This window comes from Mastomys coucha, unplaced genomic scaffold (assembly GCF_008632895.1).
Source record: "Mastomys coucha isolate ucsf_1 unplaced genomic scaffold, UCSF_Mcou_1 pScaffold15, whole genome shotgun sequence".
NCBI lineage: Eukaryota > Metazoa > Chordata > Mammalia > Rodentia > Muridae > Mastomys > Mastomys coucha.
Window position 1 is genome coordinate 41,319,749 of NW_022196897.1, and position 10,609 is coordinate 41,330,357.

Sequence of the window (10,609 nt, forward strand, 5' to 3'; positions counted from 1 at the left end):
TATTTTTTAAAATGAGAGTAATTATTTATACATTAAATGCAAAATTTTTAGTTAATATTAGAGTGTAAGAAAGTAAGAATTGATGTAAAAGGAAACTGTAATATGGCCTCTTTTTTTCCTGTATACATTTTCTGGAGGAATTTCAAGAGGAATTCATTAGTATCCATATAATTGTCCAGATAGAAGCCATATGTTGCTGTTTGGAAAATAAATCTGGAGATTATTTTGTGCCCCAAGCTAATTTTGCCTCTAGTGATGCTAAAGCAATAGCTCAGATTACAACCAATATTTCAGGTCATGCAGTGACATCTAGTGTGTGTGGAGGAGACTGTGTTTGGATTCACGTTTTAATTTGACTCTGAAAAAGAACACATTTTAAAGTATTTTAATTTTTCTACCCTGAAATTGTAAATGAAGTGGTTTCTTTGCTTATATTTAAAGGCTTAAAACTATTTCTCATAAATAACTAGGATATATTATGGATAATACAGAAAATTATTTTATAAAATGCTTAAGGACATTGTAAATAAATTATCTGAAATTTGTCAAAAGTCTTCTTGAGAATAGATGCTAGTTATTTCTGTGTGAAGAGTGAGTGTCACTATCTGTAAGTATCCAGCTAAGCAGTTTCTTGCACTCTTGGGGTTGTGCTATTCAAAATTTGGGTCTCCTGGATACTTCTTGATCTGACTAGACCAAAAAGACCTCTCCATTTTGAATGTGGAGACTATAAAGTTATTTTGCAAATGAATCTATATTTATTTCACATTTTAAAAATAATTAATTTATTTACTTTACACCTAAATCACAGCTTCCTCAATCTGACCTCCTCCCTTTTTCCTCAGAAAAGGGGAAGCATAACATGTTTCAGTAGGACAAGGCCTATCTTCTCCTATTGTGGCTAGATAAGGCACCCCAGCTAAGCGAAAGCGATCCACAGCTAGGGAATCTAGAGTCAAAGACAGCTCCTGATCCTGTTAGGATCTCCCAAGAAGACCAAGCTGCACAACTGCTACATATGAGTAGAGTGCCTAGGTCAGTCCCATGCATGCTGTTTGGTAGTTAAGACTTGTGGGCCCCCATGAGCACAGGTTAGTTGATTCTGTATGTTTTCTTGTGGTGTCCTTGACCTCTCATGCTCTTTAATCTTTCCTTCCCTTCTTCCATAGGATTCACCAAGCTCCATCTAAATGTTGGCTATGGGTCTCTGTATCTGTTTCCATCAATTGCTGGGTAAAGCCTCTCAGATGACAGTTATGCTATGCAGCAGTGTTGTGCAAGTACAGCAGAATATCAGTAATAGTGTTGGGTAGGCTTTCTCTCAGGCATGGGTTTCAAGCTGGGCAGGTCATTGGTTTGTCATTCCCTCAATTTCTGCCCTTAAATGTGGGAAATCTGTAACCAACAGTTTTAAATTCAGTTACAAGGCCTGGTTGCTTCAATGTCAAGCTCATTTGTATGTTAGATATCTTTTCCCTTATTTTCATCCTTTAATGTGTTGTTTGACTTTATTTACCTGATAAATACTTTGTTACCAATTCCAGAATGTCTCTTATAGGAACTATGACTCTAGTACCTGAGAGAATTAATAAAATAACAATATTTGCATGCTGGGAGAAAGTCCTTTAAGATTGACTCAAAGAATACAAATTTCACAATGGTTTAAGTCATAGTATTGTAGTACACTTTTATCTCTACTCAATTTCATCTCCAATAAAGGAGTGATTCCCAACAATAACTATAAGAATGAAAGTTTCAGGCTTGAGAGATGGCTCAGCCACTAAAGGCTAGGCTTACAACCAATAATATTAGAAGGAAAGTTTCACCTGGGCAGTGGTAGCACATGCCTTTAATCCCAGCACTTGGGAGGCAGAGGCAGGCAGATTTCTGAGTTCGAGACCAGCCTGGTCTACAGAGTGAGTACCGGGACAGAGCCAGGGCTACACAGAGAAACCCTGTCTTGAAAAAACAACAACAACAACAACAAAAAAACAACAACAACAAAAAAAGAAACAAATATGGATGATGAAGAGCATACATTGAGTAGAGCATATGTTTTAGGGTAACTTTGGTGAAGGAATGACCCTTAAATAAAGAAGGAAAAATGGCTCTGGGAGACAGTGTCCCAAGCACATGAACTTCCTAGCACAAAGGTAAAAATTATTCATGGTGTCATTCTCTAACAGCATAGCACTTGATCTGTAGAATAAACATAAGAGAGAACAGTAGAAAGTAAGAGAAAACAAATTCCAAAAGGCAGTCAAAAGACTTACAGTTGATTGATTCATGTGGTGGTTTGAACAAGAATAGCTCCCATAGCTTCATAAGTTTGAATACTTGGTCACTAGTTGGTGGAACTCTTTGGGAAAGATTAGGAAGTATGCCCTTGTTGAAGAGGTATGTTACTGTGTGGTGGGGTTTAAAGTTTTAAAAGCCCATAACATTCCCATTTAGCTCTCATTGTCTATTACTGTTGGATAAAGGTGTAAGCTCCCAGCTACTGCTGCTGTGTGTGTTTGCCTCCTGTTCTCATGTTCCCCACCAACATAATTGATAGATTTATCCTCTGAAACTGTAATCTTCCAATAAACTCTTTCTTGTATAAGTTGAGTTGGTCATGGTGTTTTTTTTTCATGTCAATAGAAAGGTAACTAAGACAGAAATTTGTATCAGGAAGTATGGTGGTACTGTGATATTACTGATCATGCTGGATTTTGGAGGAATGTAGAACACTTTGGAACTTTATCTGACAAAGGAAAGTGGTTGATTGTTTAAGTAGGACTTAATAGAATATATGAATAGGAAGTTGGAAGACAGGGGGTGTTGAGAGCAAAGTAGAGAACCCAGGTCAAGAAGAGAAGCATTCTTGTGATATTTTGACAAAGAATGTAGCTGCTTTCTGTTCTTGTCCTGAGGAAAAATTGAAAAAATAATGGATTAATTTCTTTGGCAGAGGAGATTTCAAGACAGTCAAATACTAACTCTGCCCTATAGAAATTGGCTATTACTCTTATGCAGATCTAAAATGAAAAAAAGAGCAAGCAGGGCAAAGGGAAATAAAAAATGCACAGTTTGAAGAGAAAAGGAGTACAAAAAAATTGTTGTTGGAGCCAAGGCTTATGCTGACAAAGCTAAAGACAGTCCTGATTTTGATAAGGAGTAAAGGGTCTTATTCCACATTTATGGAAAGCTGCTGAATCCAGGCATGTGGTAGGGGAGTCTCTGCATGGAGGGTAGGAGAGGCCATTGTGTAAAGCTGTAAAAATAAAGCCTGGATTGCATTGGGGATTCCATGATAAGAGAAGTGTCAGAGTCCTAGTATTTCTGCCAGTGAGAGCTGCATGAATGGTATGGAACCACTTCAAGAGAGAAGTGTGTGGCAGCCAGCAAAGCTAGAAGGGAAGAGTCCTTAAGTCCATGGACATCAGACACAGAGCTACAGAACTTGGAGTTGTCCTACGAGGTTTCAGTCTTACTTTGGTCCAGTATTGTCTCCTTATTCCCCAGGTCTTCCCTTTTGGAGAGATAATATATATTTTCTGACACTGTATACTGAAAATACATGATTTGATTTTGGGTTTTGTAGGAGATTGCAACCATGAAATTGAATCTCAGAAAAGACTGAATCTTGGACTATTAAATTATGTTAAGCTTATGAAAGGCCAGGGGAACTTCTAAAGTTGGGCTAAATGTTTTTTGATATGATCACAAGCCTATGGGTGCATACAAGCAAAATATGGTGTTTTGAATGAGAATGGCTCTCTTCAGATCATGTAGTTGAATGCTTGGTCCCTAGCTGGCTGAACTGTTTTGGAAGGATTAAAAAGTATGTCCTTATTGGAGGATGTGTATCACAAGGAGCAAGCTTTGAAGTTTCAAAAGCCTATAACATCCTCATTTAACTCTCTTTATTCTCTATGTTTGGGTAAAAATATATGCCCTCAACTACTGCTACTGTGCCATGCTTGCCTTCCTATTCTCATACTGCTCACTATGATGATTAATAGAATCACAATGTGAAACTGTATTCTCTCAAAAAACTCTTTTACAAGTTGCTTTGGTCACGGTTTCTTTTACAACAATAGAAAAGTAACTAAGACAATGCTGTCAGATGGTTCTAAGGGCTGTAAAATGGCAAAAGTTAAATTTTATTGAAAATGGGTCCTCCTACATATTATGTTTTAGCAATAGTGGTAGGACCTGTTATGTTCAAAGAAAGAAGACAAAGGCTGAAGCAAGCTACACCATTGAAAGTAGAAGAAGAAGTAATGATTTTTTGATGGATCTTGTTAGAATTGGCTGGCAGGTTTGATGTGGGATATAACAGTGAAGGCAGTACAAACAATGATTCCAAAACAGGAACACTTACTTGCAGAAGGACCAATGTGGCTATAAAGATAAATTGCTGGTTATCAAGAAGCATATAAATACTGAAGTAGTCTTGGAATGGAGAAATTAAGAAGTCAAGTTTAGACAGGTTTTCTCTGAGAATTATGTTACACATTCAAATGTAGAGGACAGTAGGAAGGTATGTATAAAATTTCAATCTTAGAAGGAAGGCTTGTGCAGGTTAAAATGGTGGCCTGTGTCCAGCCTGCCACAGGGCTAGTGCTGCTTATGGAGGTGGACACAGGAACTTTGACTCTGAGCAACTGAGAAGCCACAGGACCCCACTCCAGAAGTGAGGAGGCACAGTCTGAGGCCCCCATCACTCTTGGATACCACAGACACAGCTGGAATGCCACAGAAGAGCTGAGAACAGAGTTGTGGGCCCGTGGGCAGGCTCTAGCTCTGGCCAAAGGGAAAGGATCAGGAGGAGAGAGCTCAGGCTGGTTCCTGCTGTGAGGAGAGTCTTTGGCTTGCTTGGGTGGGCTTGGCTCAGTGGAAACCCTGACTAAGAGCACAGAGAGGCCTCCTGTGTGAGATTAAATGAGGATCTTTAGAGGAAGGCCTGCTCCATTGCTCCAGAACTGCAGATCCCGATGAGAAGAGGCAGTCCATGGTTTTAAGGTGTTTATTGTCATGGTGGAGAGTTGTGATGATGGAAACCATACCCCCTTTCCTCAGGGCGGGCCTGAGGTTAGGGAAGGGGAGCTAAAAGGGTAGTAGAGGCAGAGAGAGGGAGAGAGTAGAGAAGTAGACACTGCCCATGGCCATGTGGACAGAGGTGGAAGGGAATGCAGAAAGAGGGGGAGAAAGAGGGCAAGAGAGAGGGACAAGAGTAAGAGAGTAAGAGTAAGAGAGGAAGGAGGGGGCAAGCAGTTCTTTTATATTGGGTCAGGCCTACATGGCTGTTGCCGGGTAACTGTGGGGAGGAGCATACCTGACTGTTGCCAGGAAACTGTGGTGGTGGAATCCAGACAGAATACCAAGGGCTTCGGGGGTTGCCTACTTGACTGATGGCCACAGAATTATGGAGCTGAGGCATAGTGTCAGGAGCCTGATATCTTAGGGGGCATGGCAAAAGGCCTTCTGTCCCTTGCAGGAACACCTGCTGGATCTCCAGTGTTTAAAGCTAGCTCGACCAGAAAACTGACTGCCTTTCACACTTCCACAGGCTTGAACTACAAGAAGATATTTAGAACAACCAAGGTAGTGAAGTCAACAGATCATGTGACACGCTTAGAGAAGTAAATTCGGAAGAGAGAGGAAGTCTGAAAGATTGATCACCTTAGACATACCATGGGTCCCAGTAGCTCTCAGCCTTTGCACTGTACTATAAGTTTCTGGGACTCTTTTGCAGAGTTGGTTAAACCAGTTACTGCACCCATTGTGGTTCTTATTTAATTGATCTGTTTGAGGGCTGGGACAGCAGTTTTTTACAAATAAAGGTGCTCTTTATTTGTAGCCAAAATTGTGGAACACTGGTTTTAATGTGGAATATTGAGTAAAGAAAATAGAAATAGTGTAGTCATTGAGACAGGAAGCAAATGGCACAGCTTCACTGTAGACTTCAACCAAGAACACATTTCCAGGACAGATCATCAGCTCAGTACCATAAAAGAAAAAGATGGATTACTATCTGGTGCCTGACAAAATCAAGGGTGCCAATTGATTGAAGTAGATTCACTAGAGAGACATGAATGAAAGATTAGCAGTGTAATAAGAGTGAGAAGAGGCAAGAGCGAGAATAGACTACTGAGGGGCTTTTCTGCTCTTGTCAAAGAGCAACAGGTAAAATAAAATGTATAGTAGGAGTTCGTGTGTGTGTGTGTGTGTGTGTGTGTGTGTGTGTAGTCCAGAGTTGAATTCATCTATCTTCTCAATCCTTCTCTACCTTCTTTTTAGAGATAGTGTCTTCTGCTGAACTTTGACATAGGCTGTGTGGCCAATGAGCTCTTCAGATCCACCTGTCTTCTCACACCTCAGCACAGGGATGACATGCATTCTATTGTGCTCAGCTTTTTACTTGTGAGCCATGGATCCAGACCCAGGTACTCTTATTTATATAGCATTCCGCATACTGATTAAGCTATTAACTTGGGTCCTAATTGTCTCTTTTGTTGAAAATAATGGTTCTGGTTAATTGTTCAACTTGTCACAAATTAGACATGTTGGAAAACAGAACATCAACTGAGGAATTGTTGACAAACTTCTTATCTTTTGCATGTCTGTGGGGCATTTTCTCTACTAATGATTGATGTGTGAGAGCCTGGCTCATTCTGTTATTGTCACCAGACTGAGCAAGTCAGGAAGAGCAAACTAGGAATCAGTATTCTTCCATGGTTTTTGATTCAGTTCCTGACTCCAGGTTCCTGCCTTGAGTTCATGGCCTAACTCCCTCAGTTATGCGTGGTATGCTGGCTATTCTCAGTTGTCAACTTGACTATATCTGGAATGGAGTAAAATCCAGAAATGGAGGGATCCAGATCTTGAGGCTGGAAGACAACATACTTTTGATTCAGATCCTGAGACTGGAAGTCACAAGCTTTTGATCCTTATCATGAGGTGGGATGGCATACAATTCAATGACACAACAAAATACAAATCATCATACACCTATAATCCAGATCTTGACATGTACATTTAATCTGGGCTATATCTTCAGCTCACAGCCTATATAAGGACAATGGAAGAAGGGAGGGCTCATCCATTCTTTGCCTGTTTGTGCTTACTTTGAAAGAACATTCATTGGAGCCTTTTTTTTTTTTCTGGACTCCACCTTATACAGAAGTCCAGCTAAAATATCCAGCCTCCTGGGACTGAGCAGCTACTAGATTCTTAGACTTTCCATTCACACCTGGTCATTAGTTAGTTGGACTGCAGCCTGTAAATCATTCCAATAATTCTATAACCCCCCACCACACACACACACACACACACACACACACACACACACACACACACACAATTCTAGAGAAACCCTAACTAAGACACATGGTGACCTGGGAATTATAAGAAATAAAGCCTTTCTTCCCTAAATTGCTTTTGGTCTGTGTTTACTACACCAACAGAGAAACCTAACTAACACTGAGAAGGCTAGGCTGACTCTATGACAGGCTTCAAATTGGCAGTTTCTAAGTAATGGGCGAGCCTAGGCAAATCAGTTACTAGGAAAAACAAACAAACAAATAAACAAACAAAAACACGCTTTGGGCATCTAATCAGAAACTGCCCTGCTATCAGAAGCTGCTCTGCCACCTGGCCTGTGACAAGAACAAAGGGTAGTAGCAGTTTCCAGAATTCCTCAGGCACATTTTCCACCAGCCCCAGGCCACAGCAGTGGTTCTGATGTGTTCTTAGAGATAGAGCCAAGATTAAGACAGAGGTCACCTATCCCTCCCCAGAATGTCCTTAATGTGTTTTAAGTCCAGCCTGTGAGCTTACTTCAAGGTCTTTCTTTCTTGGTAAAGAGAGACCCCAGCATGCTGTACTTCTGCAGAATAAAAACAATCTTTGTGTTTGCATACTATTTGAGTCCAAGGGATCATTCTTGGCGAATCATGGACCCTTACAATAAATAAAGCATATTTTGTGGTGGCCATGAGAATGACCCAGCAGAACAGTTATTTATTAAGCAGAAGAAAAAAGACATTTCTGATATGTTCTTCAGGTCAGTAGAGGGGCTTGCATCCAATATGGAAATGAGTGGGACAGCCATGGACTGGAGAGCGAGAGCGTGCTGGTCTACGACTGGTCACAGAAGCAATGGCAGAGTGTAAGTGTTCAGATACAGGTAGGTTTGAAGACGCAGTGCAACGACTTTTCAAATTAATTTGTATTTCTTTAGCCTCAGTAAAATACAAATCCATTGAAAGAGAAATTGTTACAGGAAAGACTGGGTTTGTGAAAAATACACAACTCTCAGCCTGCTTCTTATTTTGCAGTAGCCACAATCACTCCTGTGAGTACAGCTTATGAATACATAAAATGAATAAACAAGTGTCTTAGTCAGGGTTCTATGGCCGTGAAGAGACACAATGACCATGGCAACGCTTATAAAAGAAAGCATTTAATTGAGGGCTTGTTTACATTTCAGAGGTGTAGTCCAATATAAGCCTGGTGGGAAGCATAGTGGCAGGCAGGCAGACATGCTGTTGAAGAAGTAGCTGAGAGCTACATTCTAATCTGCTGGGTGAGGACCTTCCAGTTTGGTAGGGGTTTTTGCAACCGCAGAGCTCACTCCTAGTTACATACTTTCTACAACAAGGCCACATCTGCTCCAAGGCCTTATGTCCTAATCCTTTCAAATAGTGCTACTCCTTGGTGAATAATCACTCAAAATCTATGAGCCTGTGGGCACAGGGGAGCCATTCTTATTCAAACCACCATACCCAGGGAACTGATTTTACCAGAGTTTGAAACCTGCTGTATAAATTTCAAAAGCAAGATGGAAGCAAATTTGATCTGAGTGAATACATTAAAAATAAAAACATAAAAATATCTCATAGTGTACCAGCAGGCTCATATTGGTAAGAGAAAACCTGAAACAGGAAGGAGATGAGCAGCCTGAACAGACTGATAGATAAAGTAGGGGTGTGAGAATTATTTGAATCTGAAGACTATTGTGGGGAAAGAAAAGGAGTGGTCAGAGAGGAGACTGGTTGGGTTGCAGTCATGAATGATATGAGTGTTTATAGTCAGGGGTAGGAGACAGGAAACAGCACCCTTAGGAGCAAAGGTGTTAGCAGTTAGGGGCAGGAGAGGCAGAAGTTGACAGCATCCCTATGAGCCTATTGAAACCAGTAAAACTTACAGCAGCAGTGTTGAGAAATGACTGTGCAGCTCGGCAGTGGTGGCACACACCTCTAATCCCAGCTCTTGGGAGGCAGAGACAGGCAGATTTCTGAGTTCAAGGCCATCCTGGTCTACAGAGTGAGTTCCAGGATAGCCAGGGAACACAGAGAAACCCTGTCTCGAAAAAAAGAAATAAGTAAATAAATAAATAAATAAATAAATGACTGTGCTGTAGCTCTTAGGGGGAAAGGAGATGTCCCCTAGGTCTATAGCTAAAGGAAAAAAAAAAAGCAGACATGGGGACTTCAAAACTGGGCTTTTTTGGAACAAGGAAGGCCAGTTGTTTGGATGAGGCATGAGCAACATCAACACCCCACCTGTCGCTCTGTACACAGTGAAGAACATGTGTAGAAGAACAAATATCCAGTTCTGGAAAGAACTATAGATGTTTACAGCAGATGAGAGTAAAGGTAGTGTGAATTCTTTCACGGGCACAGTAGGTTTGGCTGTTAGAAGTGTGGGGTGGGGAAGTGATTATTTAAATTCAGTCACAGCTCCTGAACTTACTGCTTTGTGATTATGCCTGGGTGACTTGTCTGCATCATGTGTAAAACTGGAGGTGGGGGTAGCAAAATCTCTTCTCATAGGGCTACTAGGCAAAATAAATGTGTTAATATATGTTAAAATATTTAGAATAACACCTGGCACATCTCAAGAACATTCAGTCAACAAACATTAGCCACAGTGATGATCGCTCATTTTAATTTGCCTTCGAGAAGTGAAAAATATTGTTATTATTACTCATTTTTAATTTGCCTTTGGGGAGAGAAAAACAGATGTGTGGCAAGAAGAAAAAAAATATAGAATTGTTTTCAGCCCAGCTGAGTTTTCTCCAGTTTTCTTTAAACATTTGGTGTCCATATGCTATCCATGTATTTGAGGTTCTTACAGGATTAGGCCTCTATAGTATTAAATAATAATTTTCAGCATATGCTATTTTTAATTTTAAAATTCCTAAAATATTTGGAGAAAAAAATCCCAAATAAGGGAGCCATCTGTTGGGTGCCTGAATCCCTGAAATAGTCTGGAATTTTAAACCATAGGATAAAAACCACCTCTGAGTTCATATACATAGGATCTAAGTGATTGGATCTGTGAGTATCTGGTTTTGACTTGTTTTTCATCTTTCACTGTATCAGATGCAATGTTTTCTCACAGGCATCTTATTCTTAGGCCATCCTTTCTCATTTGAGATTTCTGAATCATATTTAGTTACTTGTATAATGTATACCTAGTAAAATTGCTCTTTTAAAACTTAGTTTTCTACTTTGAGTATCTTGCCTCATTCCTTTGAACAAATCCAGTTCTTTTTTATTTTATTTTTTTTAAATTTTTGCTGTTTTTTTTTCTTTCCTTTTCTTTCTTTCTTTCT

General features: G+C 40.1%; 1 long non-coding RNA gene across 3 annotated transcripts in view; it reads left to right on the forward strand.

The window, feature by feature from the left end:
- LOC116090179 overlaps positions 1 to 10,609 on the forward strand; it is a 48,793-nt gene that overhangs the window by 24,221 nt on the left and 13,963 nt on the right. The window contains exons 1-3 of one of the 3 annotated variants that reach the window (XR_004118598.1): positions 5,380 to 5,592; positions 6,289 to 6,434; positions 8,054 to 8,176. This is a non-coding gene — a long non-coding RNA (uncharacterized LOC116090179). Of the gene's footprint in view, positions 1 to 5,379; positions 5,593 to 6,091; positions 6,175 to 6,288; positions 6,435 to 8,053; positions 8,177 to 10,609 lie in introns of those variants that run through there. The other 2 variants (XR_004118599.1, XR_004118597.1) reach the window with 2 other exon arrangements.